The sequence below is a fragment of the Sorex fumeus genome, unplaced genomic scaffold, assembly GCF_029834395.1.
Source record: "Sorex fumeus unplaced genomic scaffold, SorFum_2.1 ptg000024l, whole genome shotgun sequence".
Classification (NCBI taxonomy): domain Eukaryota; kingdom Metazoa; phylum Chordata; class Mammalia; order Eulipotyphla; family Soricidae; genus Sorex; species Sorex fumeus.
Window position 1 is genome coordinate 47,790,555 of NW_026606081.1, and position 27,086 is coordinate 47,817,640.

At 38.8% G+C, this 27,086-nt stretch overlaps 1 protein-coding gene across 4 annotated transcripts in view; it reads left to right on the forward strand.

The window, feature by feature from the left end:
- TENM3 (teneurin transmembrane protein 3) overlaps positions 1-27,086 on the forward strand; it is a 1,336,193-nt gene that overhangs the window by 452,373 nt on the left and 856,734 nt on the right. For all 4 annotated transcript variants that reach the window (XM_056114252.1, XM_056114254.1, XM_056114255.1 and 1 more), the window contains exon 3: positions 258-336. The gene's annotated coding sequence lies outside the window, so the exon portion shown is untranslated. The remainder of the gene's footprint in view (positions 1-257; positions 337-27,086) is intronic.

The following is a 27,086-nucleotide window of genomic DNA, read 5'->3' on the forward strand; positions in this document are numbered from 1 at the left end:
GCTTAATTTTCTCAAGAAAGATATTCTATTAATCAGCTACTAATTTCCCTTACCACTTTCTAAATATCTACCTCAAATACAAGCTCTTACCTAAGCTAAGGAACTTCACACTTGCTTGTTGTTACATGAGTGTTTGAGTGAATTATTGTTTTGTAATGATGTATTAAATGTTGGTTTATGTAGCTAATACATAATACATTTATAATAAAATAAGTACCTTAAAATGAGCAATTTTTCAATTTGTATTATTTCTCTAGGTTGTAGAACAATCTGTATCTGCTTGGCAACTCTAATTGAGTAGACTACTACAAAATTGAAGAAGAATATACCTTTTTGGTAAGTCCCAGAGACATTCAAGTTTTGATTATAATCAAAAAGCTAATGTGTTCAACTTCATTTTACTTACGGTCCTATTTTCTAAAATTTTTACACGTGTTGTTATGTCTTTTTGGAGATCAGAGGGAGTTTTTGAGAAAAGTTTGTGAGAAAACTCATTATTTTCTGTGGATATTAGTATAAAATCTCTGCATTTTGACACAATGCTGAGGTGATCCCAGAGATTTCTGGAAGGAATTTGATTTTTGTGTGTAACTTCTTATTGAATTCCTAACATAATGGAGTTCTGTTCAATGTTTTGATGAGAATAAGACAAAATCCTGTCTGGCATTGAATGAAGTCACATAATCTGAGGACTCATGTTCTTTGGTTGTTTGGCTGAAAGTCTTGGTGTCCGGAGATCTATCAAGATTGTGATTTGTTTGATACTAATTAGGGAAAAAAACTGCAAGTTCACAGATTGATACATTTTCTGGGTGAGCACATACTCATAACCTTGATGAGGTTAAGAAGAGGTTCTATAGCCCAGTATATGTCCCAAACCAAGACACCTGTCCCTGTCTACCACTCTCATTAATATCAACTATGAATTCTCTTGCTATTGCATCTGAATGTGACTTCTAACAATGCAAATTAATCTTACTTGTTTTTAAAAGCTACATAAATGGGGGGGGGAAACTACGTTCAAAAATGATATAAAAATTAAGATAAAATGGGGGGAGCAAACAGTAAGACCAAGTGATTTTTTTAATGCATGTAACACCTATTTTTCCAGAGAAGTTGACATATAACAAGAGTCATTTTGCTTTTATTCTTCACCCAGAAAATATTACCTGTTATTACCGAGGGTCACTGCTGATTAAGCACCCAACTTGCATTTCTACCACTCATATTTGTGCTTAATAAATTATAGTTTGCCCTAGATCAGGAGAGATATTCAAGCCATCAAACTGTCTTTTATAATTAAAGGTAAAGGTAAAGGCCCTCCCGTTGATCGTCGATTTGCTCGAGCGGGCCCAGTAACGTCTCCATTGGAGACTTCGTTGTTACTGTGTCTGGCATATCGAATACTCTCGGTAGCTTGCCGGGCTCTCCAAGAGGGGCGGAGGAATCGAACTTGGGTTGGCCATGTTGGCCGCTTGTAAGGCGAACGCCCTACCCACTGTGCTATCGCTCCAGCTCCAGTCTTTTATAATTAGAGCAAAGAATTTTCTTTTACCTTTTATTAAATTGGTAATTAACAGAGGGTGAAGATTTTACATGGTTTCTCAAAGGAAACAAGAAAGTAGATGGAGGTATGCTTTCATGAACAATTGGCTTACTACCCATTTGTTTAAGTTTTTATAGTATTTATCCTAATAAATGAGGAATGAGATCATGTTGATCTATTTCAAGAATGTTAACTACCTGTTCTAGAGAAGGCCTAACTGCAAGCTTCCTAATCGCTGTTAATATTTAGGCATCTTCCCAAGAAATGGCAATTAAACTGTCACTTCAAGTGACTCAGAAGATGTCCTCTTGTTTGAGGGCCTGCAAAAAAAGTGTCACCACTCAATTTCTTTTATAATTAGATGTTATGACTTCGCATCCTACATTATTAATTTTTCATATTAGTTTTATCTGGTGTCTTTCTTAATAATAGTGTCTGCCATCCAAACCATCTTTTTTATATTTAATGTCATTACACGTTGTGATATTTTACCTAGGTCATATTTATAGCATCCTCTGTTATATCTGGTGTTATGTCAACAGATTCTTAAATATATATATAATCTTTAACTCAGTTTATTTTGTATTCTATAGAAATGTTTAAAGGAAGAGTTTTCGAATTAAGTTTACCCGAACCTATTCAATACATTCTAGTTGCTATAAAGAGTAGGTGTGTTAAAAAGTGTGTGATGGGTTAGAAATTTAAATTTGGTATCAAAAGACACAGCTTGAAAATATTTACAAATTTCTAATACTGAATGATATTCAGTGATACTGGGAATACATATTTTTCAGTTATTAATACAAATCTGTTGGAAAAATAAGTTTTTCAATAAAGATTGGGTCATTTCCTAACTCTCTCCTCTCCCAACTTCTAGACACCAAATTTATGATTTCTAACAAGATTAGTTTTACCTGTTCTTGGATTTTACTGAAATGAAATCATAGAATGTAAGATATTTGGCATCTGGCTTCCTTTATTCAATATGTTTTTAAGTGTCATCTCTATGATTGAGTATAATAGCTCATACTTGGTGTTGTGGTACTTCATCAAACTTATGGGTCCATTTGGGGGGTCATTTTTTCATTTGATAATTGGGTTGCTTCCAAGTTTTAGATAGGATGACAAAGCTGTTAGAAACATTTGGTAAATATCTTTTGTGGCCATATGTATTCATTTCTCTTGGAATAATACCAGGGAGAAGAACTTCTGGGTCATGGAACAGTTTTATGGTCAATCATATAACCAACTGTCAGACACAGTTCCAGAGTCTTTGAACCTTTTTACGCTCACAGCAGAAAGTATAGAAGGTATTTTTGTCCCAAATCTCCTCCAATTTTATGTTGCTAGTCTTCTAGGTTTGAGTTTTTCTTAAGATTTCACTGTCAGTTTAATTTGAATTAGCTTATGATTAACGGTGCAGACCATATTTAATGGGCTTAATTCATGGAGCTTCTTTATATTTTACAAAATTTATATTTTAACAATTTTCTCATTATCTAGGTTTGCCTAATTTCTGAGATTCTTTTAAATACTTTTTGGAAACCAGCCACATTTCCAATTATATTTTTACCCAGTCTGAGGCTTGCTGTATTCATAACATTTCTTTGATGAATAAGTGTTTTGGGAAGGGAAGGGGTGAATGAGAAGGGACTGTGGATAGCGGTGGAAGTATATTGGGAATCTATTGGTGGGCATGGTGCAGTAATATCATATACCTAACATATAAATATTAACACTATGCAATTTGTGTAACTTAAATAGAAAAATGTTTTTATTTTTAATACTAATCTTATGGTTAATATTTTCCAGGTCCTCTCTCTTTTGGGAGGGAAAAGGGAGCTAAGGTGTTACTCCTGGCTCTGCGCTCAGGAATTATGCCTGGCCATACTCAGGAGATCCAAAGGGTACTGAGGATCAAACCCGGGTCGGCCACATGCAAGGCAAACACCCTACCTGCTGAACTATCATTCTGACCCCTTTTCCAGTCATCTCAAAGAAATATTTGCCTACAAAAAGTTAGAAAATCTGGACCGGATAGATAGTACGGTGGGTAAGGTACTTGTCTTGCACATGGACCTTAGTTCAATCCCTATTACCTCAAATGGTTCCCAGAGTACCACCTGGAGTTATTCCTGAACACAGAGTTATAAGTAAGCTCTGAGCACTTACTATGTGTGCTCACTGTTCAAAATAATTTTTGTAAAGATTTACAATTTAGATCCTTACATTTGGACTTATGACCATCTTGAATTAACTTGTGTGTGGCTTAAAATGTAGATAAAATGGTATTTTTTAAACAATTTTTGCAATTATATCCACATCGTTTTGAAAACATTCTTCAAATTGAATAGTTTTTTGCCTGTAGTGATTATATGAATAAATGCCTATTTCTGAAGTATCAATTCAGGTTCATCCATCCATATGATTATCCCCGTTCTAACACTTCGATATTTTGCCCAGTACCGTCTGTAAGGGCTGGAGCAATAGCACGGTGGATAGGGCATTTGCCTTGCAGGCGGCCGACCTGGATTCAATTCCTCCATTCCTCTCAGAAAGCCCGGCAAACTACCAAGAGCATCCCGCTCCCATGGCAGAGACTGGCAAGCTCTCCGTTGTGTATTTGATATGCCAAAAATGGCAACAACAAGTCTCACAATGGAGACGTTACTGGTGCCTGCTCGAGCATATCAATGAACAACAGCAGGACAGTGCTACAAACAGTGCTATGGTCTGTAAAAAGAAAATATTAAATCCTCCAACTCTTTTTCTTATATTTTTGTGGTTAGATTAGATGCTCTGGAAACTTTTGTTTCCATATATCTTTATTATATATTTATTTGGGGAGATTGAAGGGATCCCGAGGCAGTGCGGAGAATCACCTTAGTGATTCTAAGCCAAGTCAGGCTTGTGCCTCACTAAGACCCCAGAAGGCAGAACTTGTATGATAACATGGATGAATGTTGGCCTCCAGTCATATACCAATGATGCTTGGAGGACCATGTGGTACCAGGGATCAAACTGGGATCACTGACATCTGCAAGGTCCTTTCATCCCACCCATATATATTTTAGAATTTACTGGTAAATTCTAGAGGGATAAGAAATCAACTTGGTCTTTTTGTCTCAACAAAAAGTATTGTATTGAATAAGTATCATATTGAATAAGTAGGTCAATTCAAAGATAGATATCTTTTGGTCCTTGGGGGTCTTCCAATATATATGTGGGGTAATTCCTATTATTTAAGTTTTTTTCTTAGTTCTTTTTTAGTGAAGAGCTTTTAAGCATCTCTTAAGGTTATTCTAAAGTATTTTTATCTTTTAATCTTGTTATGAATTTAACATTTTTTTAAAAATCACCCATCTCATATACACTAATGTGCAAAAATGCTGTTGATACTTCACTTATTGTTCTTGTAATATTCACATTTACTTACTACTTCAAGTAGTTCTTTTCACCGATTACTTTGGATATTTATGTAAACCAGCATTGTCTAAAGAATACCTTTACTTCATCTTTTCCAATCTTGATGCATTCTCTGCTTTTCTCTTCTTGTTGTACTAACTTGTACCGTGTGTGTAATGTTTAATAGAAGCAAGGACAATAGACATCTTTATTTGTTACTAATAACAGAAGGACACATTCGGTGTTTTAGCATTAAATATGATGTTAATCTAAGCTTTCTGTCATGCTTTTTCAGACTAAAGAAGTTTCCTTCTATTTCACATGTATTACGTGTTTTGAATTAATGATTGAGGGTTGAATTTTGCCAACAGTTTTTTTCTTGAACATACTGAAATTATAATCAGGTCATTCTTTCCTAATGATTTTGGTAAAATAACTCAATTTAGTAAATGCCAAACTCTTGCCTTTAGCAGATAAAACTCCACATAGCTGGGATGTAATGACAATTGGTATAATCTTCTATTTGACTTAATAATACTTTGTTGAAACTATTTAAGTCTGTATTTATGAGAAACATTAGTCTTGAGTCCATTTCTGCTTAAAATATTTTTTCAAGTTTTATTATATGGGTACTACTGACCTCAAAATAAATTGAAAAATATTTTATTTTCTCCTTCTTTTGAAATATAACTTGTATAGATTTATTTCATTCTTAAATAAATTTTGATAAATTTCAGCAGAGAACCCACCTTGGTTTAGAATTATGTCTTGTTGGGATACTTATAAATTTGAATTTAATTATTTTTAAAGATAGTTATTCATTTTAGGTGATTCTTATGTTAATTTTGGTAAATTGCGGTTTTCATTATGTAGATTTCATCTCTGTTTTTAAATGAATTCCCAAAAAAACTCATGTAATAATCCTCTGCTATTATTTCAATATCTGAATGAACTGTGACTGTATACCCTCTTATTATTGATAATAATAATTTTATTCAATAATTTTTTGCTAAGACTAGTTAATTTTATAAGTGATTTTCAAATTTCCAAAGTTTAGATGTATTAATTTTCTTTTATTTGCCCATTTTTAATTTACTTGATTTTGTTCTTATTTTTATATTTTTCTCTTTTTTTCTTATGTTGGTCTCAGCTTGATCTTTTAATTAAGGCAGCAACTTAGATTGTTTGCTGTAAATCTCTTTTTGACATATTTTTATTGCTACAACTTTCCCTTGAAACACTGCTTTAGCTATATCACAAACATTTTGATTTATGATATTGTCACTGCTGTTGAGTTGAAAATATATTCTTGTTTCCCTTATGATTTATTCTTACACTGTGTATTATTTAGTGGCATGTTGTTTTATTCCAAGTATTTGGGAGTTTTTCATAATTCCCTTCTTGTTATGGGTTTCTCATTTAATTCCACTGTCACGAGAAACATTTTATGAGGTTTATAGCTTTTGAAATTTGTGGCTACATATTAGGGAGTTTGTTTTTGCTTTTGTTTTGTTTTTGGACCACACCCAGCAGTGCTCCGGGTAGGGTGTTTGCCTTGCACACAGCCAACATAGCCGACCTGAGTTCAATTCCTCTGCCCCTCTTGGAGAGCCTGGCAAGCTACAGAGAGTATCTCACCTACAGGGCAAAGCCTGGTGGTGTATTCGATATGCCAAACACAGTAACAAGTCTCAGAGTGTTACTGGGCCCGCTCAAGCAAATCGATGAACAACAGGAGGACAGTGACAGTAACAGTGACCCAGCAGTGCTCAAGGCTTTCTCCTGGTTTTGTACTCAGAGATCACTCATGGTGGACGTGGAGGACCATGTCTGGTACTGGGATGTATGGGGACTTGCAGCATGAAAGACTGAAAATGGGATGTTCAAAGTAATAGGGCAGGAGAGATGGTACAGTTGATAAGGTGTTTGTCTTGCTTTTGGCTGACCAGGATTCAATTCCCAGCACCCATATAGTACTCCAGCACCCACAGGAATGATTCTTGGATGCAGAGCCAGGGGTAATCCCTGAGCACCACAAGATACGGCACAAAAATATAAAGAAATACTTTTCTTGCAGACCTATTTTGATACTTTGATCTTAATTTTTTAATTGGTTCACACTGATTTACAAATCTGTTGGACACAGTTTTAGGTTTTTTTCAAATTCCAATTCCAAACTCACCACAAGTATCAGCATCTCTGGACTAATGACCCAAGACATCTCCTCACCCACCTTATTAGCAAACTTTGGTTTTTTTTGTTTTTTTTTTCTTTTTATATTTATTTATTGAATCACTGTGGGAAAGGTTACTAAGCTTTCAGGTTTAAGTCTCAGTCATACAATGATCAAACACCTTTCCCTTCACCAGTACTCATTTTTCACCACCAAGAACCCCAGTATACCCCACCTCCCACCCCTCCAAATGCCTGTGAGGAAGATGATTTCTACTTAGCTCTTCTCTACATTGATTACATTCATTATTTCAACAAAAGATGCACCATTATTGTTTAGAAATTCCCCCCAAACAATCAGAACTGCTGAAAAGGCATTGTGAAATATTTTGTTTTCTATAGCTGATTATGAGAATCATATAATGTCACATGGCCACGATTTTGGAATTCTGCAAAGAGCCAGATAATTACGAGATGGTTTCTGTGTGTCTGGTGTTATGGCCGTGCTGGAGAGCCGGTCGTGGGGGGTAACTCGTGACCTCGGTAGGGCGTGAAGGACGTGCTGGTGCCACCCCCCTTCCCATGAGACTGCAGTTGCCCCATCACTGCCGGTTCATACCTGGTTTTCCTATAAGCTCTGAGGCCGCAGCCACCTTGCTGCCAGAGGGGGAAAAGGCAGAAGGGAGTAACACCCTTTCTCTCCTGGGAAAGCATGTCGCTGTAGTTTAACGCATGGTCCATTGACTTTTCTTCCGCAAGCTGCTGGGTTCTGGATTATGTCCTTTTGCCTCTGGAGCCATGGCCGTGCCAGAGAGCCACTTGTGGGGGGGCAACTCATGAACTCGGTAGGGCGTGAAGGATGAGCCAGTACTGTTCCCTTCCCATGAGACTGCAGTTGTCCCTTCACCACCAATTCATACCTGACTTTCCAATAAGCTCTTAGGTGGCGGCTACCTTGCTACCAGGGCGGGGAAAGGCAGAAGGGAGCAACCTTTCCCTCCCGGGGAGGCGTGGAGCCGTCGTTTAACGCAGGGTCCATTCACTTTTCTGCCACAAGCTGCCAGGTTCTGGATTAAATCCTTTTGCCTCTGGAGCCATGGCCGTGCCAGAGAGCCGCTTGTGGGGGGCAACTCGTGACCTCAGTAGGGCATGAAGGACGAGCCGGTACCCACCTCCTTCCCATAAGACTGCAGTTGCCCTGTCACTGCCGGCTGATACCTGGCTTTCCAATACGCTCTGAGGTGGTGGCCACCTTGCTGCCGGGGTTGGGGGGGGCGGGGAGGCAGAAGGGAGCAACACCCTTTCCCTCTCGGGGAGGCATGGCACCGCAATTTAATGCATGGTCCTTTCACTTTTCTGCCGCAAGCTTTCGGTCTCTGGATTAAGTCCTTTTGCCTCTGTAGGCATGGCCGTGCCAGAGAGCCGCTTGTTGGGGACAACTTGTGACCTTGGTAGGGTGTGAAGGAGGAGCCAGTACCGCCCCCCCCTTCCCATGAGACTGCAGTTGCCCCGTCACTGCCGGCTCATACCTGGCTTTCCAATAAGCTCTGAGCCGGTGGCCACCTTGTATGCAGTCCAGATGCATTTCTTACAAAAACTGCTGGGTTTCAAGATTTGTTTCTGAGTCTCCGGTGTCATGGCTATTAATCAGCTTGATCAGGAGCCAGAGAGGCCATTTGTAGGTGGCGACTCGAGGTCTCATTGGGATGGGGAGAAAGAGTTGGCTCCACCTCCATCTGGTGAGGCCCCATGTGTCTCTTCACTGCAGGGCCAAATCTGACTATCCAGTGGCCTCTGGAGGATGGTGGTCACCAGGCCGCCAGGGGGAACAGGCCAAGGCATGAAACCTATTCCCACCTGGAGTGGCCCAGCGCCAGTAACCTACTGCAGGAACAGGACGCATTTCTGCCAAAAGCCTTTGGGTTCCGAGATTCATTTCTGAGTCTCTGGGATTATGGTCATTAAGCAGTTCAATCAGGAACCAGAGAGGCCATGCCTCCAATTATATAGCTGAGCCGGAGGTGGTTTGTGGGTGTGTCTCCCACATACCTAACTTTTGGCCGTTTACTTTCTTGGTAAACTTTGCCCAAGTTTTTGGGGTCTGGCCAAAGGCACAGCAGCAATTTTAGGGTATCTGAAGTCTGACATTGCCATCAGGCTGCTGATGCACTCACCTCACAGGTACAGATTGACCTGCTGGCGGCACCATACCCCCAAGCAAACTTTGTTTTTTAAAAATATTTACTTTTTTGTAGTTTGGGTCACATGCTTACTCTAGTGTTGACCGGTATGGTTTTGATGTACAGAATGTTCAAGCCCTTTAGTCATTGCCCCTCATTCCCAAATAATTTTCTCATTGCTTTAGACATTTGCACACAACCTATCTTTCAATTTGCTAGCACTTTGAAATAAATCTCAATGTGGTCAATGGAAACATAAGCCACACAGTACAAAGCAGACATTTATCAGGATACTTTTGACACAGGAAATATATATCCTACTTAGTCACAAATGACTCTTTCTATAGAAGCTGTTTTCATTATCCATGATAAGCCAATTACTCCTCCTTTCCATGATTGGCTGCATTTACTCTCTAGACTCTATGTCCAGAGCCTGGGTTTAGTAGAAGGTTGATAATGATCTGACACATGCACGTATTCTTGGGAGGAGGAGTTTAGACTTATTCTTACTTGTTGGACCTCCCTTCTCTATACCTCTGTCAGTCACTTATTTATATTTCTAGAATTATGATCGAGTATTTAGGAGAAAAAAATCTAGAAATTTGAATAGGCCTAAACACTGCTCAGAGAAAATATTACCCCATCTTTCCATGTATTTGGGAAGCAGTGATGATGAGTACAATGACACTTGCAAGCTCATATTATATGTTTGCCTACAAAGACTCTTGCTTGTCTTGAAGGGAGTGGTGTTCTCTGTCCTACAACCTGGCCATGGGACCAGTCAGTAACCCCCATATTTTAGTAAACATGATGTAAAGTTGATACTCTTCTCCTTTACTTATTTTCCTTGAATCTATGGGCAGTTATGATGCAAACTGGGCTGGAGCCATAATAGCCCAGCAGGTAGGGCGTTTGCCTTTCATGCAGCCCACACAGCCAACCCAAGTTCGATTCCTTCACCCCTCTCAAAGAGCCCAGCAAGCTACCGAGAGTATCTTGCCCACACGGCAAAGCCTGGCAAGCTACCCATGATGCATTCGATATACCAAACACAGTAACAAGTCTCACGATGGAGACATTACTGGGCCCGCTCGAACAAAGTGATGAATAATGGGAGGACAGTGACAGTGATAACACAAACTGACAACTTCCAATGGGTACCTGGTTATTTTTCAATCACTAAGTAGCAGATTATAACCAGAGATGGTAATAATTGTTAAACTTTCAAGTCTTATTTAAATGTGACACAGTCTGCTGAAAATAAACTATAGACTGAACATGATGGCGGCCACTTAATGGCTGTATTGCAAACCACAACACCCAAAAGAAGAGAGAGAGTAAAAGTGAATAAGCCTGCCACGGGGGCAGGGAGGAGGGAGATACTGGGAATATTGGTGGTGGAGAATGGGTACTGGTGGAGGGAGGACACTTGATCATTATATGACTGAAACATAAGCACAAAAGTTTGAAAGTCTGTAATTGTATCTCACAGTGATTCTTTAAAAAAAGTTACACACCCATGCATCTCCTATTCAGCAATTTGTTGCTTTCATATTGAAAACTCTTCATTGCCTATTGAATGACAAACTTGTGCCTAGAGTGAAATATGGACAGCACCTTTCGTTAAGTGGAAGCTTTTCTTTTAGGAGTTGAGAGTAACAGCTCAACTACTGTAATACTTTCCCTGTTTTTAAACATCTCAAAGAATGTTGTTAGTTATAAGTTTCTATACCTAGGATCTTCTAAATCAGATCAGACCATTTTTATATAACAGTTGCAAATGCATTTTTGAATGTTAAATCTGTTTCTATTTTTCAATCAATTTAAAATGTGTAGGAAAGTGTTCTGATTGTATATTATCCAATTTTCATCAGCTGCCGGAAGGAAATGCTGTGAAAATCTGTGATTTAAAACCCTTAAAACTTCTGCTTGAAATGCATGTTTTGTTAAGAACATTAGAGATGAAAAGTATCTTAAACAGAATTTTGATGCCTTTATTAATAGCATTTATAAGTTTTAAGAGTTCAGGTATTTGTAGATTGTCTTCTTCATATTTTGGAGCTTTTATATAGCTGCTCCAGGAAAAAATTGGAACTGTGAAGAAAGTTGGTAAAAGAAACATAAAATGTAAATAATCAATAACAGTGATTCTATTCTTTAGTATGTTTCATTAGAAAAATAGAGTTTCCATAGGTTATATTGCAACAAATGCCATAATTGAAACCTGTTGTAAGTATGCATTAATCCCTTGACCATGGGCTATATGAAATACAAAGGTCTGTCTGAAACAAGATTGTAATCTAGGAAAACAATAATATTCATGAGAGAAAAGTGTTAAACTTGGTGCTGTTGAGGTCCAGAAGAGTGAAAAGAGAAATTGTCTCTTTCCACAAAGATGTGACAGCTTAAGTAAGATGCAGGAAATGGACATAATGCACCAGAGAAAATCATGCTAAAAATCCTATAGAATAGTAAGAAATTTAAAGGTGATTTATTCTTTATTAAATCTATATAACCTATATTAGATACAAAAATATTTAAAATATCTTATAAAATAATTAGAACATAAAATGTATATATTGGATTTGTAACCAGGAAAAATCAGAAGCTCAGAATCCCTGTAGTAATTCCTACTGTTTTTATTGTTTAGTTTAATCTACCCAACTCTATCAGTGACTATGAATGCTTTTCAGCAAGTGAGCAATGTCCAAATCATCTGACCTCAGCATCCAGGGATTTATTTTCTCATTTAGTTTGTCTCAGGTAGAGTGGCTCCATCATGCCTTTAGGTCCTTTTCCAGCCCCTCATTGCTCTACTTCCATAGTGTTGGACCTATTTCAAGTTACAGCTGGAGTTTCAATACCTTATATCTCCTCCAAGTGTATTGAAAGTAGAAGGGACAAAGAATGCAGCCAGTCCTTCCTTGTAAGATTATGGTATGTAAAACACTTTGCTTCGATTCTTTATCAATGGCCAAAATATGGTCATATCAACACATTTATTGAAAATATGATTGTGGAGATAGACAGGTGGCAATCTAGACTTAAGTTAGGGATTGATTTTGTTATAAAGAAAAATAGTGTACGAAAACTAGGGTAAGTACAGGACAATTTCTCTCATGCCTAAATCTTAATAGTGATAATGGCGCAAACTGTGGCATTCTCGCCTGGAAATGAACCTTACTGGTATTGCATCCTTACAGAAAGGATATTTCCTCATGTAGTCATCCTTCATGAGTATTATTAGTGATTATGTAGCTTCACATTATTTTAATTATCCAATTATATGATGATTGTGAAACTTTATTAAAAATAGTGAGGGAGGGTGGTTAAGGGGGGTATACCAGGCATATTGGTGGTGAGGACTGTGCACTGGTGGAGGGATAGGTGTTTGATCATTGTGTGAATGTAACCCAAACATGAAAGCTTGTAACTATCTCATGGTGATTCAATCAAATTAAAAAAAATAGTTAAGACTAAAATGCTAGTGGTCATTCCACAGAGCCCATTGTCATCTTTGGGCAGATGGCTAGTGTCTATGTTCTAGATTCAATGGGTTATGGACTTGGGCTGTTTAAAAAGTTTTTAAAAGGAACTGTCACTGTCACTGTCTTCCCATTGTTCATCAATTTGCTCGAGTGGGCTCAGTAACATTGTTAGACTTGTTACTGTGTTTAGCATATCGAATATGTCATGGGTAGCTTGTCAGGCTTTGCCGTGTGGGCGAGATACTCTCGGTAGCTTGCCGGGCTCTCTGAGAGGGGTGGAAGAATCGAACTCGAGTCAGTCATGTTGGCAGTGTGCAAGACAAATGCCCTACCCTCTGTGCTATCTCTCCAGCCCTTAAAAAGGAAAAGAGATGAAAATTAATGCAGAAATGGAGAGAAGAAAGAAAATTAAGTGAGAAGTTGGAGAGAATTGTTAGCATACATTAAGTTTACTCTGAATGAATCAACATTTAAATCTTCCCACTGACCTTTCTATTGGGTATTTTCTTGATATAGTATGTCATTCAACCCCAAAGGCTGTTTTGTGATTCATGTTATGATTTGTAGATGATTATTTTCACATTCACAAATTCTGTGAATACAAATCAAATATAGGAAAATTCTTCTCATATTTATCATATTAGACTTACTTGTTTACTTCTTATGGGGGGAGGGTGGTACAGGTGGCTATGCTCTCAATCTATATTCCTATCTATTTGCCCCTCTTTCTTTAACCTATCCATCCATCCAACCATCTATCAATCATATTTTTTGTCTGAGTCTCTCCTCTCTCATCATTACTGCCTCTGTTGTTTGGATGTTGCAAATCCTATCATCCAGTAGAAAGGTAGTGATGAGTCTCTTCCTTTTTTAAAGCTGATAATTAACCCCAGCCTAAGATGAGTGCGCTGTAGTGGGCAGTCCTGTGACACTGAGTGCAGATCCCATGAACTATCCTTCAGGTAGGAGAGTACTGTTGCTGTTCAGCTGTTACATGTGCAGAAATTAGTGGACCATGTGATGAAAACCCAGCCTAGTGACCCACATACGGAACAAAAACTTTCAGAGCAGCGCACACAATAAATTACCATCTCTTTACATCTGATTTGGTCTCCAACGACACTAAAATGTCTTCAGTACCTTAATTGATTTGGAGAAATGCAGAACCTCCATTTCTCCCAGAAACAGGTGCAATCTATTAAATCTTAGCATTCAGAGATGGAAGACAGCAATAAGGAGAACTTTCTGCCAACTTAGAAAGAGAATGAGTGACTGATAGTTCTCATGATCAGAACCCAGGTAGGTGATTTTCTGCAGTTCTATTTGATCTGTGAAGACATATTCCTTTCAAGTTTTAGTATAAAGTCAGATCCAGAAAGAGTAAGATCAGTTTCTCTTTGACTTAATAAATACCCTCTCCTAGGACCAGAGTACAAGTACAGGGGGAAGGTACTTGCTTCTCAGGCAAGTGACCCTGCATTGATGCTCAGTATCTTATGTGTTCCCAAGCACCACCAGGAATGACCTCCTGAATATAGAATCAGGAGTAGGCCTTGTGTACCTTTGGGTGTGGCCAAAATAAATGTCCTTTATTGGTCTGACTTACATTGCATTAGAGAGCATTCTATGTATACTCTATTTATGATTCTTATTATATCCCATCAAAGTCTCTTAATCCTACTTCCCCTTACACAATTAGTAGCTAAACTTGTGTCTTATTGCTTGCACTTTCCTAAGTGATCTTTCAGATATTTGGTACAGATAGATGAGTTTGCCTTCATGCTTATCCCTAAATTAAGTGGAGAAAATTGTATGTGTGTTTTTCCTCCCATACAGAGTAGGCTATAGAGATAAAATTGGTGAACTTCTTTTGTGCATATCTAAGTTAATTTTTCAACATTCCACTCTTGCATAGTCGATAGGGATGGGATAAATAGTATGGGATTTTCATTTGCATTGCCCTTCCTGTTCTCTGAAATAATTTATTATAATTTTCCTGAGCCTTCATATTATTATTCATTCACTTCATAATTGAAACGTTGTTCAATGCTCCCTCATGTTGATTCCTGACCTATACCAGCCAAAGGCACCTCTACTTTTTCTCTCCTTTCCAGCAAAGGAAGTTAGCAAGTTTTCTCTACAATGATAACCTACAAAGAAGATTCAGGTTTTATTTATTTATAAAATAGAAATTTAACTTGTGGCATTTTTAGAGCTATATTGTTGATTGGTTGAAAATTATTTGAAATGTCAAACATTTTGCAAATACTAAGACCTATGATTAAAAAATTAAAAACATTATTGTCAAGGAATTAAAATAATGTTATTAATTCTATAAATAACAAAATAACATAATTCTAAGGGCACTAAAGTCTGTTTTAGAGGCCATAGAGATAATACCACAGTAAGGTACTTGGTCTCCCTGCCAAACCCCACTAAAATACAACATAAAAGGATCTCTGAGTGCAGAGCCAGGAATAGTGAACCCTGAGCTCTGCCAGGTGTGGACCCCAAACCCTTCTTATAAAAGACTGTTTTGCAAAGACAAAAGCAACAACAGTAATTTAATTCAAATTTTGACTCAAGTTTAGTAAGGGACAGGTGGAAAAGTGGCTGTAGGAGATCATGATGCATCAGGAAAATAATCAGCAATGAGAAGAGTGTGTAACTTAATAGGTGCTAAATATAGATTTCCTTACTGAGATCTAGATCCTAAAGTGGAGTACATAAATAAGTCCCCTTGCTTTAAAAAATATTCACAAGAAATCACAAGAGAGTGAAATCTACTAATACCTACCAGCCATGAGCACCATATTCCCTGCCCTACACTGTAATTTCTTACCACTTTCCTGTGCAAAGCCTAATTGGGTCTAGGAAAGAGCAGAGTCGGATCAATTCTGATGTCCCTGAACCATAAAAGTCATATTTTGTTTATTTCATTTTGCTTGTTCTATTTTTCTATCCAAGCTAATGTTGACATGCAGTAAGAATAACTCATTGAACTGTTGTTTGAAATATGGCATCCAATAAGAAGCAGGGGTCCAAGGGGAAGTTGCAGTTCTGAGAACTTTCTCCTTCTCTCCTCATTCCAGGTAACTTTGTCTACTCCACCTGCTCATAAGCATTTCTGCCCAGAAGTCATATGTTTAAAAAGTTCCTGCCATGTAGGGTTCTCTCTGGGGCAATGAAATTGAAAGAAATTATTCACAGACACAAGTGTTATGATTGAATCAGAAATGTTACTTATAACTAGCTTTATAAATCTAGAACCAAGGGAAGGAGGTGGTATAGCAATATATCCAAAACCCAGACTCAACACTGAAAACATGAGATCTAAGTTGCAGCCAGTAGAACTTTGTAATATGCCTGTCACGTTGATAGGTAGAGGTGGTGTTTGGAGGTGTGGAAAAAATATGGGAACATTGGTTGTCGAGGGAAGCTGAAACTGGTGGTGGGATTGTGTTGAAATATTATGTGGTGAAAACTCAACTATCAATAACTTTGTCAATCAACAGTTCTTTAATTAAATTTAATTTTAATTTACAAATAAATGAAGTTTAATTACACTCATCTACACAATAAATATGATGAACACAGACACATATTAAGGATACATTAAAGATAAGTGATATTTGAAGTTCAGAGGGGTGTAATATTTATTCCAGGACCTGACAAACATTGATCTTGATTTTTGACTCTCTTAACTTGCTTTCTTTTAATATCACTAGAGCTCCTAATACTAAAACTGTGATAGAGCCAATAAGCTGTAACTGGGAGTGAGTGTGCATTTTGGAGACATGTAGAAATATAGCCAAGTCATTGCAAAAATCATTCCAATGCCACATATTAACTCTTGGGTTCTCCAGTTTTCTAACTTTCACAGCTCACTGAAGTGAGTGCAGGAATGATACGATATAAATTAAGTGATGGCTCTATTCACCTCCCTGCAGGGCACGTAAAACATAAAAGGAGCTTAATTTTTACTTTCAAGCCTTTGATGACATTCTCCCCAATTGCAATTATTATCTTTCTTGGAATTATTCCTCACGGTCACATAATTTATCTAATTGTGTACACATTTGATTGCAGGGAAAATATACACACAGCGCAGAGTCAAAAATGGCAGGGTGAAAATATTCTGGTATAATTTTGAGTTAATTCTGGAAGTTCAAGGTTTTTGTTGAAAGAACATATGTTTTCAAGGACGTCTGCAGCCCCCTGTTTGCCTGCAGAGTTCGGCAGCGTATCCTGCCTCTCCAGGCTCTGAGTTCATTATGATGAAACCCTTTGTAGAGGGCAACTGCTTGATTCTAATAATAAATTTTAAGGGAGGTTCAGAATCAAAATGAGAAGCAAATGGATTAATTATTCTGCTACAAGGGACCTGGGAATTCATTCATTACATTTGTTCCTCATCACTTTGTGTACTCTTGGGTTTCTGCAAAAAGGAAATGTTAAATGAGAAATGAAAGGGGCGAGCCTTTATTTCCTCAGTGTTGGGATTGCAACTTAACTATTCCAGAATAGAGAAATATTCCCAACATTGAGATCTGTATATGGTCTGTCACCTCCAGCCTCACTGTAGAATTGGAGTTTGAAAACTCATAAAGGGTGAAGTCCATTCTCAAGGACTTCATAGATCAGCTAAGGAAACAATGATAAGGTGTGCAAAAAGATACAGTTTGTGATCCCAATGTTGCTCTTAGCTTACTACCTTGGAAACGAAGCTTCAAAGACTCCACTTGTAAAATTAACAGATTGGAGCCAATTATTTCTAAATCTTCTAATTTCAGATTCTTACATTTCCACGTAATTAAAGACTTTTGTTCTTCAAATAACTTCAGTGAAAATTTAACAATTCATTCATTCTCTGGGTGTGGCTCCCCTAGACCCCCTCAGCACTGCTTGGGAGTTCCCCTCCCAAAGTTGCAAATGGAAATTTTAATGTAAAGTCATGAGCATAGAGATAATTGATTAAAACATCAGCTAGAATAAGTTCTCAACAGGTATGATTAAGGGAAACTGAAAAACAGGGCAGAGAATGATTTTAAACCAGTCCCCCAAAGTCAAATTGACATTGGCCTACTTTATTAATCACTAAGTTATGATTTTCAGTATTTTTTATATATATATAAATGTCTGGGGATAATGTATGCCAAGTTATGACTTGTTTTTGTCTCAGTTGTGCTCATAAGAAATTGTCCTCATTGCCTATTATCAGTGCATTTTTTCTGTTTGAGAACCAATTTGTACATCTAATATTTCAGCTGATGGACTAAAGACTTGTCTTTCTAGTCAAGTTGTAAATTATCCTGGTATAGAGCAAGAGAATCAGCACAAAATTTGTACTAGGAATGTGTGCCTGTGTATGTGTGTGTGTGTGTTTTGTTGAGTTGAACAGTGATCCAGCAACTGATTAAACAAACTCAGCAAACTTACTGAGCATGCTCATTAGTATTCCTCCTACTAATCAAAAAGGCTTTACCTGGTTATTTGATCATTTCTTTCTTTTTACAAGGAATTTGAGGCAGTATATCACTTTTTCCAATCTATCATGAAATAATAAACTATAAATAGAGATAGAAGTTCTGTAGCATTGACAGGGAACATATAACTATGTTAATCATCATATGGGTCTGGTAGCTGAGCATCACATTTTATTTCAGATTTCTGGTAGCCAGAGGAAATAAGTGAAAGCTTGTTTAGTTATAAGGTTCTCATTAATGGATAGGAGAAGCAGACTGGACCCACAGGCAAAATAACACATTTTGATAAACACATTAAATAGTTGTGTTCTCCATGCAGAATCCTATGGAACACTTCTCATTATTTACACTGAATTCAAGATAAATTGATTTTTTCCATGGTATATTTATAGATTTATGTATCAGTTGGACTTCGGAAGAAACTTTTCTTCCATGGGGTGATTTATCTGGTCCAGTTAATTCAAGGCCTGTGTCATATAGAGAAACATGCGGAAAGTTACTACTATTACAAAGAATTTCCCCTTTCCTACAAATTCATTATATATCTTTATTTTTATTATGATAAAATTAGATATTATGTAAATTCATCATTTAACCCTTCTGACACTCATTAAAGTTTCTGTCTCATTGCGACAGTCTACAAAGAAACTCTACAAAGTACAAAAAGCATGAGGTCCAAGGGTTTTAAGCAATTGACCAGAGTTAAGCAACTGAACCTCCAATTGGATATAGGAAAAAAATAAATCAATTCTGGTGCTTTTTCTTTGCTTTATTTGTATTTTGGAAAGCTGAAGCATGACACCAAGGCTGAGATCAAATGTAGGTGTCTTGATCAAGGCTATAAAATGCACACTAAATTCTAATCTGAAATGAAACATAACAATCATGCCTTATTCATGATTTCACTATTCATAGTTTTGGTTTCTAGGACACAACTCTAGTCCAAAACTATTACTACAATATGAGGTCTTGAAAGAAATAACATTCATAAAACTTGTATTATAGTGTGTTATATTTTTCTTTTATGGAAAAATTTGTTCATCTCCTAATGCACATAAATTATAAAACTTACAAATGTATGGGAAATACTATGGCTGTAGTTGTTAGGTAAGCACTATCACTGTCACTGTCCTCCCGTTGTTTATCGATTTGCTTGAGCGGGCCCAGTAACACTGTGAGACTTGTTACTGTGTTTGGCATATCGAATACACCACCAGGCTTTGCCCTGCAGGTGAGATACTCTCTGTAGCTTGCCAGGCTCTCCGAGAGGGGCGGAGGAATCGAACTTGGGTCAGCCATGTTGACTGCATGCAAGGGAAACACCCTACCCGCTGTGCTATCACTTCAGCCCCAGGTAAGCACATATAGGGAAAAAAATGGATCTATATTTAGTGTTTGCTAATATTCTGTGGCATTATTCATCTTCTGAACCATATCCTCTGATAAAGGAGGAATCACTATACAATAGTCTTCTACTGGTTATGCTCATATTTATAACACACCTGCATACTAATATGTATTTTCATTGGACTCCTCCTTCAGATAAAATAGTTGAGGAATAAACCATGCATTCTACTGTTCAAAATAAGGGTTTGAAGCAGTAGTGTTTTGTATTCTTTTCAGTCAAGTCTACTTTTGCATGAATGCTTCAATATCTAGGACAATCCATATCAAAAAATATTTTACCACCTATTTTCCTTATGTTTTGCTTCCTACTATTTTATTGTAATTTTGGAAGCAACTAGATATTAAATAAAATATAGATTAATTCTAGTTGTAAGGAAAACTTTTGAAAGATAATTTTAATCCAATGCACAAAAAACCTTGTTATATGTATTTAAATCACTTAAAGTTTGTAAATGCTTCTTGAATTCTCATATTTTTGGATTTTTCTTGAATTCTTTCACTTACACAGTTTTATAATCAATAATCTCTCTCTATATATATATATATATACTCTCTAGTCCTAATTTTATATTATTCAAATCCATAGCACTGTGTTGTAGCATGTAGCACCCGTTTTTCATCAATTTGCTCGAGTGGGCACCAGTAATGTCTCACAACAAATTGTGAGACTTGTTACTGTTTTTGGTATATCAAATACCTCACGGGTACCTTGCCAGACTTTGCCATTTGGGCGAGATACTCTCAGTAGCTTGCCACACTCTTGGAGAGGGGCGGAGGAATTGAACCCGGGTCAGCTACGTGCAAGGCAAATGCCCTACCAGCTGTGCTATCACTCCAGCCAATGTAAGTATGAAAATGTTCCTAAAAAGGTTCCACCATTTCCATTGTTAGGAAAAATCTTCCAGCTCTCTCATTTTACCTGCCTTCCTATTCAATTAAAACTTCAAAGTAATTCAAGAAGTCCAAGCTTCAAATTTTACATTGTTACCAGTTTTTTGTTTTGTATATTATTAATAAACTTTGGTTAATGATCAACATTAATTCCTTTTCATTCAATTTTAATTCTGTGATATTTCTAAATTGGGTAATTGCTATCTGACATTTTTCTTAGAGCCTGACACCTGCTTGTATGTCCTTTACCATGACAACTTTAGTCCAAAAATATTACCACAATATGATGTTTTGAAAGAGGCCACATTCATATACCTTTTATTACAGTATGTTATAATTTTTTCTCTTAGGGGAAAAGTTTTCATCTCTTAATATACGTATTAAGCCAGCATATATTCTATTGAGCCAACATAAATAAAATCTGGAAGCTAGAGAAAATAGCTACCTTGGAGAAATTTGGCGCATAGTATCCAGCAAATACTTTAAATACTTGCCTCTTCTATTTTATGACACCTTAGCCATATACTTTGAGGAATTCTTCTTGCTTCCTTTACACTGTCTGCTGAACATATTCAGTCATAATGGGCCTTGGAACGAAACTGTTGATTCTGTTCATTTCAGGCTCTAAACTGGGCTTCGGTTGGGTTGACCCAGATTAAATAGCTGGCTTTACATCTAACTAAGTCATTTTTTTTTTAAAGCAGGGTCTTTTTCTGCCAGGAAAAGAGCTTAAAGCCTACAGGATGGAGAAATAAAGAAATGATGGTTTATTGGGTTGTTGATGTAATAATCTGCTCGAGAAAATACATACTATTCCTAATGAAGATCTTCACTTTCTCTTTATTAGGAAATGTTTGAGACCTTTTATTCTAGATGGGCTCTCCTAGTTCTGTACACATTTTTACTTCTTTTCATCATCATACACTTGTCCCATGTACTTCTGCCCAAATTCTACTGGAATGGATATTTATCTGACCATGGCCCTGTCCTGACCTTATTTCTTTCCTGTGGCCTTTCTGTTCTACTCATAGGACCCCTAGTCTCATTCAATGGCCTCCCATGTACATGATTTTCATCTATGCCCTCCACTTTGAAGTATAAACATCTCCCCTGAGCCCCCATTGAGAAAAGCTGCCTCAAAGGAAATCTTTCACTCTTTAAAGCAGCGCTCCTCCTGCACTCTACACCATCAAATTCCAAGTCCAGGTCTTTCTACACAATACCAGTTCCTCTCTTGTCCTTGAGGAGAGGTTGTCTTTGAGGACTTTATACCCCTGGGCTTCTGCAGATGAGGTGTAGCTTCAAATCTGAAGGTAACCCTAAGTATTTTGCCCAGAGAAGATTCAAATTGATCTTATCACTCCTCCAATGTCTTCTTTTTTTTTTTTATAATTTATTTATTTATTGGATCACTGTGGGAAAAGTTACAGAGCTTTCGGGTTTAGGTCTCAGTCATGTAGATGCCAAACATATTTCCCTTTACCAATACTCATTTTTAACCCCGAACCCCAATAGACCCCCACCTCCCACCCCTCCCAATTCTTTGTGAGGCAGATGAGTTCTAGTTAATACTCTATCTACTTTGACTAGATAGATTATTTCGATAGAAGATGCACAATTATTGTTTAGAGTTTACGACCCACCCCCCACAATCAGACATGCTGAAACAGCGTTGTGAAATGATTTGCTTTCTACAACTTGGTTTAAGAATAAAATGATGTCGCGCGGCCGCTATTGCGGCCGCGCGGTTTTGAATTTCTGCTATTTTACTTATTGACCCTGGAAGAATTTCTATTAAAAGTTAGCTAGTTAAGAGATTGGTTTGTGTGCCCTGGAGTCGTGGCCGTGCCAGAGAGCCGCTCGTGGGGGGCAGCTGGCGACCTCGGTGGGGCGTGGGGGACGGCCCCCAAAGCCCCCCTTCCCATGAGGTCCCTGCCGCTCCCGCCAGCCCCGGCTCAAACCTGCTTTCCACAAGGCTCCCGGGCGGCCGCCATCTTTCTTTCCAGAGAGGAGAGGGCAGGCTGGTCAACGCCCTTTCCCCTCCGGGCAGGCTTGGTGGCGCGCGGTTTAACACAAGTCCATTTGCTTTTCTGCTCCAAGCGGCTGGTTCTCTGTGCTAAGTCCTTGTGCCTCCGGGGCCGTGGCCGTGCCAGAGAGCCGCTCGTGGGGGGCAGCTGGCGACCTCGGTGAGGCGTGGGGGACGGCCCACAAAGCCCCCCTTCCCATGAGGTCCCTGCCGCTCCCGCCAGCCCCGGCTCAAACCTGCTTTCCACAAGGCTCCCGTGCGGCCGCCATCTTTCTTTCCAGAGAGGAGCGGGCGGGCTGGTCAACGCCCTTTCCCCTCCGGGCAGGCTTGGTGGCGCGCGGTTTAACACAAGTCCATTTGCTTTTCTGCTCCAAGCGGCTGGTTCTCTGTGCTAAGTCCTTGTGCCTCCGGGGCCGTGGCCGTGCCGGAGAGCCACTCGTGGGGGGCAGCTGGCGACCTCGGTGGGGCGTGGGGGACGGCCCACAAAGCCCCCCTTCCCATGAGGTCCCTGCCGCTCCCGCCAGCCCCGGCTCAAACCTGCTTTCCACAAGGCTCCCGTGCGGCCGCCATCTTTCTTTCCAGAGAGGAGCGGGCGGGCCGGTCAACACCCTTTCCCCTCTGGGCAGGCTTGGTGGCGCGGTTTAACACATAGTCCATTTGCTTTTCTGCTCCAAGCGGCTGGTTCTCTGTGCTAAGTCCTTGTGCCTCCGGGGCCGTGGCCGTGCCGGAGAGCCGCTCGTGGGGGGCAGCTGGCGACCTCGGTGGGGCGTGGGGGACGGCCCACAAAGCCAATGTCTTCTTTGATATGGTCCAGGCTTGTAAATTGTTTCTGAGAAACCTTTCAATTAGATTCACTGTGTTTACTTGGTATGCATCTGGGGGTGTTTGTTGTCAAACAGTCGATGCAGTTCAATGATGCTGTTCTGGTGTGGAGAAGAAATGTAAACAATTTAAGTGAATAGGTAATAATTAGAAATTTATCCTAAAATGAGTGACATTCCCCAGCACCATTTTGGCTTCTGAACACCAAACACACAAATGCCAGAATCTTTAGAACTGGGCTTCTTACTTTGGTGATTTGTGGGTTTGTTTGGGGAAGATAAACTGAACTCTTTAATCTGCCTATACTGCTAGTGGAATCTGTATGTCTGAAACTGTTAAAATTAAAGCATCAGAGTAATTTGCTTTTATTTTTCATCTTCATTATTGTAATTAATTGGCATAGTCTCTACAAACCAAAACATCTGAACCCCACTAGGTCTTAATGAATGATACAGGAAAATATCATTTCTCGGTGAGTGTAAGGTTGATTGGAAAATGTCATCAGCTGACCTACTCAGCTTAGCTAATCAAGAGAAGTCTTCAGGGGGACTCAGATTAAGCAGGCTCAGCTCCATCAGCTACCCCCTTTATTTGTTTAAATTACAGTTTTTGTCAGCTCATGGGGTTAGTGGACCCTTGGAAAGCCACAAAAGCTTGGTTGATAGTTATAACCACGTCCCCTATAATTGGATAGTGAGACGGCTTTCACCTTAATCTGTTTTGAATTAATACAAGACATCAGCTGCTGGCTTTAGGTGGTTGCATTATCACATTTCAATTATATTCCGGGGTTGATAGTGAACGTGTGATATTACCTGATACAGATTACCTAATGGGCAGATATGGGTCACTTCAGGAACAGACTTAAATTAAAGCTACTCTCCTTATTTAGAAATATTTGTGGAGAGGAATCATGTTTTCAAAGGAAACACAAATACAGATCACTTAAACACAGATCATCTCAGTAGGAAAAACGAAAGGAAAAAACATCAGTTATTCCCTTTGGTCTCATACATGCAACTTATATTGATAATATGTGTTTTTTTAAATGTCAGGATTCCTGGTGGGGTTTTGTATTCACGTTCGCCTTTAAGATAATTAAACTCGAATCTCTTATTCTACGCGGTTGGACTAACCTAGGTCCCACTTTATCATTAGCATAAAATCAATTCTACTCAGAAGTCTCTGTTATAAACAGAGTCTTGCCCGTTCTTACTTTAAAGAACCTGAACCATTTGTCTGCAGAATCTTCAGTCTGAAGAGTTAATGCCGTTTTCAGTTCTATGCCTTTAACTGCAGGCTTGCAGAAAATCTCTGGCGGGCAAGTTCAAATACAGAACAAGAGTATCCCAATGACCATCCCGGCACTCTGAATTCTTTTGTTTTCATGGATGCTATTGCTTTCCTGGAGCACCGGTAAAAATAATGGAACCGATTCTTCTGAACCATTGCACTCTTATCCCAGCTCAGTTCTAATAGTATTGACTACAATCGAAGCATTTTTGCTTCACTCAACACAGCGCGTAAAGGGCTTTCCCTTTTGAAGGCACTCTCTCCGTGGGTGGCCAGAACCTTATGAAATTGTCAGACTTGAAAGTAAGACGGATTGTTACGGGAACATTAAGTGGGACAGAGAGCAGAGGAAATTTAAATACAAAGTTGCAGCTGTTCAGATGCTCGCAAACTTAAATTAGTTCAGCTGAACAGCTCTGATTTCCCACAGAAACAAACGGAAGAAGGGCGTTGGTTGCTCTTTGCCCACCAGAGGGGAAACGCATCTAAAACATACATTGAAATTTGCTGGCTTGAGAAACTCCAGTTGGTGCTTAATGGTTTGCTTTGCCTATCAGTTTTCACAAGTTCTGTCAAATGTATCAGGAACCTTAAATCCAGATACCGCTCTGGGGAATCATCCGCAGCACCAACAAATCTCTGCAGATTTTTTTGCTCAAGACCACCCCTCTCTTTTTTGGAACCTCTCTTCCTTGGCTTCTTCTAGCTCCACTAATTTCTTATTTTCTCTTTCTTCCTTTTTTCACTCCTATTTCTATCACTTCTCTTTTCTTGAATTCCTGAAGGCTTCAGCCTTACTCTTCTCTTTTTTTGCTCCACTCCCCTTGCTCTTCCAATGACCTTCTAGGGGCTCAATGTGACACCTGCAGTTTCTGTCCCAACATTTATAGTTCAGTTATTTCCGGCTATTCCAAGAACATAGCCAAGCTAGTGATCATGTTCATTCACACAGGCAAGTTTGAAGGTATGTGATAATTTAAAATGAATCCCTAGACTGCTGGCCCATTTTCTAATCATGGTTCCCAACAGGATCCTGCTTCTCTTAGTTGCATATATTTTATTTTTTGGGCTTTTGCTGGGGGTGGTCACACCTGGCAATGCTCAGAGGATACTTTGGGCTCTGCACTCAGGAATTATTCCTGGCAGTGATCTCTGCACTCAGTAATTTCTCTTGGTGGTGCTTGGGGAACCCCATGAGATGCCAGGGATGGAACTTTGGTCGGCCACATGCAAGACAAACACCCCCACCATTGTACTACGGCCCCAGCCTCATCAGAGTTGCGTATTTTGAGGTCCTCTTTACTGCACCTTTCTCTTTTCCCACTCCTGTTTTGTTATGAATTCCAAGCATGTAGTCTTCTTGTTTTTAATTTTACAGTCCTTTTTTTCTGTAATTCTTTTCTCTTTTTTATTAAATCACTCAAACATGAAAGCTTTGTAACTGAATCACCATGAGATACAGTCACAAAGCTTTCATGTTTGAGTTTTAGTCATACAATGATCAAACACCCATCCCTCCAACAGTGTACATTTTCTACCACCGATATCCCCAGTATCCTCCCTCCCCGCATCCCAACCCTCCTCCTGCGTCTACGGCAGACAGTGTCTACTCTACTTTTTCGGCATTATGGTTTGCAATATATACACTGAGAGGCTATCACGTTTGGTCCTTTATCTACTTTCAGCACACATCCCCCATCCAGAACTATCCCTGAGACCATCATTGACTTAGTGATCCCTTCTCTATTCCAGTGCCTTCTCCCCCAGCTCATGAGGCAGGCTTCCAACAATGTAGCAATCTTCCTGGCCCTGTCTGTTCTGTCCTTGGGTGTCAGTCTCATATTATGTTATTTTACATTTCACAAGTGAGTGCAGTCTTTCTATATCTGTCCCTCTCTTTCTGACTCATTTCACTTAGCATAATACTCTCCAGGAACATTCACTTAGAAGCAAATTTCATGACTTTATCTTTCCTAACAACTGCATAGTACTCCATTGTGTAAATGTATCAAAGTTCCTTTAACCAGTCCTCTGGCACTCGGATTGTTTCCAGATTATGGCTATTGTGAACAGAGCTGCAAAGAACATACAGGTGCAGATGTCTTTTCTACTGTGCTTTATTGCACCATATGTAGTCTTAATGCTGTTGCTTCTGAATGATCTCTTTCTCCTATGTCTCACTTTTACTTTTTAAATTGGAAACAATATCCCCTTCATTTTATTGTTGACAGCTGACTCAGTTCTGAGTGCCTCCACTTTATTTTATGTGGATTCAGAAGCAAACCATAATAATAGCCAGGTTAGTACGAGATGCTAGTTATGATACAGTCAGTACAGAGGTTAAGGTGCTTGCCCTGTGAGTTCAATCCC